This window comes from Hirsutella rhossiliensis, assembly GCF_020360975.1.
Source record: "Hirsutella rhossiliensis strain HR02 chromosome Unknown scaffold00020, whole genome shotgun sequence".
NCBI lineage: Eukaryota > Fungi > Ascomycota > Sordariomycetes > Hypocreales > Ophiocordycipitaceae > Hirsutella > Hirsutella rhossiliensis.
Window position 1 is genome coordinate 417,139 of NW_025408686.1, and position 5,171 is coordinate 422,309.

Here is a 5,171-nt window from a genome sequence, read left to right on the forward strand (position 1 = left end):
AATCCGATAGTATTTACGCTACCTCCTTATCTATAACTTAAAGAGTAGCCTCTACTACTAACGCGTCTTTATTCCCTATTAAGCTAGTTAAATATCTACTCTTACTAGCGAGTAAGGTTAATCTTTATATCTTTAAAGGCTTTTATTAGGTCTAAGATCTCCTTTATAGGCTATCTAGGTTTCTTATCTATTTTCTTTAGCTCTTTAAGAAGTTTTTCTCCGCCCTTATTAGATTCGGCTTCCTCTATTACTTCGTTAATTTCCCTAAAGAGCTAGTCTTTCTTTAGGTTCTTAAGCTTTTAATTATAAACTTTAGATACTATATCTTATCGCTTAACGTCCTAGCGAGGTACTAAATAGTTATTAATTATATAGATAAGGCTTTTATATAAGAGTTTCGAGATAACTTTAGATATCTTCCCTTTTCTCTCTATAATATTAATAATAAGCTCCTTTAGTATTATATAATAGATAAAGTATAACTAGACTATAGATTCTTCCTAGCTATTAGGTTATACCTTACGCTATAGGTATAAGTAGAGACTAAGCTATTCTATAACTTCTATAATAGTCTTAGGCTTTTTAGTATTATAATAGTCTAAGCGGTCGTTAGTAGTTTCTAGTTATTTAATATTATATATATAGTAGTATTAAAGGAGTCTTTTCTTCGCTTCTTCCTAGGTAAGTCCGTCTATAAGAATTTTAATAGTAGGGGCTTATATAAAGGAGATATAGACTTCGAGCTAGTCTATTTTATCCTTATCGTAGATACGGTTAACGCGTATCTCTTATTTAAACTTTATAAGGAATTTAGTTATATTTTTACCGTTAAATTTACTAATAGGTAGGAGTTATAGTTAGCGGAGTCTTCCTATAAGGTTATCTTAGCTTCTAGTAAGTATATCTTTAAGTCTATTCGTAATCTTATTAATATCTACCTTAATTTTCTTTATATCGCTAGTAGTAGGATTAGATAATCCTTCTTAATAGCTAGCGTTTCTAGATATAGTTCTTACGAAGAGAGACACGAGAAGTATATAAAAATATATAAAGGTGAAATTAGAAGTAAGGGGTCGGATAGGCAGGGCAGAGAGATTTAATTCTCGCGGGAGCAGCAATTGCGGTAGGGGAGTAATTATTATATTGCCTTAATTATCCTTCTTTTCTCTATCTAACGCCCCTCTTTATACCCGTCTAGCATCTTAATTAATAAAGAAGATCCTACTTAAAGAAGCTACTAATATCCCTTTAACTACCGAGCTTTTTGCCGGTTTTTCCCCTCCTTTCTAGCCGTTGCCGGCATATCCGTCTTATCTCTCGCTACCTCTATAGGAAGCCATCGCTACTTCTACTTCCCCTTATGCCCCTACCCTCCTTTCTATACCTCTTTTTAGCTCCTTCTTCCTTCTTCTATACTAGGTGTTTTTAGCTTCCTTGGTCCCTTATGCTAAGGGATATCTCCGAGAACTACGAAATCAGGCCACGCTTCGCGACACACCCCCTTAGCTATAGCCTGCCCTTATAGAAAGGGTAAAGCTAAATACCTAGGCCGGTAAGCGTATAGAGGAGGTCTTAGTCTATACTTATCCCCTACTCGAGAAATCCGGGTTTTAGCCCCAGGCTCTTTTAGACCTACTTTAGGAAAAGGGGCCTAAGGAGGAAATTAAGTCCTATAAGAAAGGGGGGCTTCTCTAAGGACAAGTCCCTAAAAAGGGGGCCTTTTAAGAAGAATAAGTCCTAATTAAGCTGGGGGCCCTTCTTTAGGACAAGTCCTAATTCCTCTCTTCGGCTATAGACGTCTCCTTCCTCCTACGTGCTATTAGCTCCTCTCGTAGACTCTTAAGGCGGGCCTCTAAGGATAGCTTCTCTCGAACGTCTTCTAGCCTAATTTGCTATAAAAAGACAGCTAGCTTCTGCTTTAGTGGGGGCTTCGTAAGACCGTCGGCTTTTATCGATGCCGTTAGAACCTAACGGACGGAAATAAGTCCCCTTTAGACCTCTTAGCGTAACTAATGCTAGTAAATATCGATATGCCGTAGCCGGGTCGATAGTTTGCTGTTTTCCGTAAGAATCCGTATAGTCTGCGTGTTATCGCATTCTATAGCTAACGGGGACGGAATTTGCAGTCGTAACGATATTAGCAGCCGGCTAAGGAAAATCGCTTCTTTTAACGCTTCTAAAAGAGCTAGTAGCTCTGCCTCCGTGCTTAATATAGTGACGGTAGCTTGCTTCGAAGCTCTCTAAGGAATAGTTCCTCTAAAAAGGGATATGATACACCCCTATAAGCTCTTTCTATCTAATAAATTATCCGTAAAGGACGAATCGCTTAAATAAAGGAAGATTTCGGCAGCTTATTTCCTTCCCTGCCCTCCTAGGCGCAGACTATATGATCTCGTTAAATAGAGATAAAGGATAGCTCTATCTGCTGCTTCTTAATGCCTAGGGCTAGGATTCTTATTATACCTAGCTAGCCGGGAGACCGTAAAAGAGATATCCGGTCTAGTAGAAATAGCTAAAAAAAGCAGGGAGCCTACCTTCTATTAATATTAGTGTTTCTCTTGCTCCCTAGCTTAAAAGGACGGATTAGGTAAAAGCTCTTCGTCTAATATAGGCGAAGAGGGAAGCTTTTTCTTAAGGGAATTAAGGAGGAATTTATAAGCGACCTTATCGATATAGGCATCCTAGGTAAGCTAGATAGTCCATTAGGACCTATTCCGAAGGATTCGTATCCCTAGGAACCACTTTAGCTCCCTTAGCCGGGTTATCTTATACCTTTATTATAGGCTACGTATAGCCTCCCTTATAGTAGCTTCTTCCTCTTTTAGGTATGCCTAGATAATATTATCGACGTAGAAGAAGACCGTGATTTTACCCTTCTATATTATACACGGTTCTTAAGGGACTTTCGTAAAGCCTAGGGCTTTAAGGGAACCTATTAAATGCTATTGCTAAAGAAGGGGTGATCTTCGTAGTCCGTATAGAGCTTTCCTAAGCCGTAGAACCTTTCCTAGCTATTAGAAGCTTAGTAGAAGGCGTATATAGATAACTTCTTCTTCCTCGAGTAGGCAGTTAATAAAGGCGTTAACTGCATCTATCTAATCGAGCTCGAGGTCGAATTCTACTGCTATAGCTATAAGGGTCCGAAAAGACATCCCTGCTAGGGTGGTTGCCCTAGTAGGTAGATCCCCTTTTTCCTATTAATTCCCGCAGATAACTAGCCGGGCTTTATACTTTTAAAGGAAGCTATGTTTATTAGTCTTATAGATAAAGACCTACTTATAGCTAAGGACCTATTTTCCTCTTGCTTTTTCCTTAAGGACCTCTTCGAAAGACCCTATTTCTTCGTATAAGGCTAGGTAGTCTTTCTAGGCCTAGAAAAACTAGTCTCTAAAGGGGTGTCTTTCTAGCTGCTTCTGGTTTGCTAGTGGGTCCGGGAGGTCTCTTTTATATACCTTCCTTGCTGATATTGGCTTAAATAGCCGGCCTACTATAAACGCTCTATAGGAACCGTCTTCTATTAGCGTTAGGTAGAAGTCGGAAAAACGATCGAAATAGGGGAGAGGTTAGTCTTCTTTAGTATCCGTATCGGGCCCTATACCTTCCTTTACTTCTCGAAGCAGGGATAAAAAGGCAGCCGGGTAATCCTTCGAGAGAGGTGCCTTTCCCACCCCCTTAGGGGCCGAGACAGGAAGACTAACTAAAAAAGCTACTTTTAGATCTTCTTCTTATTCTATAAGAGGAGGCGTAGGGAGGTAGGCGTATTCTAGCTCTACCGCTTTCCTATAGTCTCCTTCTTCGTCTAGATTATCTAATCTAGCGGCTTCCTTTTCTTCTTCTTCGAAGTCGGCGTTATCCTCGACTACTTCGACGTCGGTTTCTTCTTCCGTTTCTTTATCTAGGACCTCTTCTTAAGACTATTAAGAAGGGGGGATTTAGATCTTTTAAATTAGCTAACGTTATAAGAGTAAGAGGGGCTATTGATCCCTCTTTCCGTCGAAGAAGCTAGATTCGTCGAAAATTATATCCCTAGCCGAAATAACCTTCCGTAAAAGAGGAATCTAGATCCGGAAGATATTCGTAGAATTATAACTAACGAGGTAACAAATAAAGGCTCTCGGATTAAGCTTTCTTTTCTTCTTCCTTTTTAGCTATGCATCGGCAGTTATTGCGTATGCCTTGCAGCCGTAGGCACGAAGGTGGGCTAGCGAGGCCCTCTTCTTCGTAAAGAGCTCGAGGGGGGATTTCTAGTCTGTTCCTTAGGTAGTCCCTCTAGGGGTCCGGTTCCGAAGGTAATAGGCGGTCTCAACGACTTCCCTCTAAAGGTTATATAGAAGTCTTGTAGCAAGTCTTATCGTACGGGCCCTTTCTATCATAGCACCCCCTAATCTTTCTGCCCCTCCGTTCTAGGCCTAGGTATTCGGTGCTAACGGGAGGGGTAAAATGCCCCTTTTTCGAAGCTACTTTAAGATATCTTTCGTAAATAGCTCTCCGTTAGACCGTATCTTCTTTACCTCGTAGCTAAAGTAGGATTTTATCTAGTTAACGAAGTCCTAGAGGGTAGACTAGTTATGCTTGCTTAGGTAGGTCCGTAAGAAATAGGGGAAAACTATCCCTAAAAAAGCGTCTATAAAAAACATTACCCTAACGAAGCTTTCCTAGTCCCTAGAGACGTCGGTCTAATCGACCTAAATTTCCTTATACGGCTAGTCCGGCCGTATTAGGGTCCGTCTAGAAATTCGTCTCTTAGTCTTCCCTTAGCCGCAGTATTCGCATTCGACGGTCTTTAGGCCCCTTATTCGTACGCCTTATTATTGACCTAGCTTATATAAAGCTAGGGGCCCGGGTAACTAAGTCGTGCGTGCTAAAGAAGACCGTCTCCTTAGGCTGCTAGAAGAGGGTCCTTAGATCCTACCCTCCTAGCAGGGAAAGCTAACTTCTCGAGTGGTTCCTTCCTATAAATAGGTTAGAATTCGAGAACGAATTAACCGAATTTCTCCTCGATAAGCCTAATAGTCTGATTCTTCTAGACTAGCCTCGTAGGCTTAGACGTCGTATCCTAGAAGATTCCTTCCTTTCGAAGAAGGCGGAAGGAAATTAGGCTCGTTAAAAATCGAGGGCAAAAAGCTACCCTTTTTCGTCGAAGAATTCGTATAGATCTATTAGGTAATTTT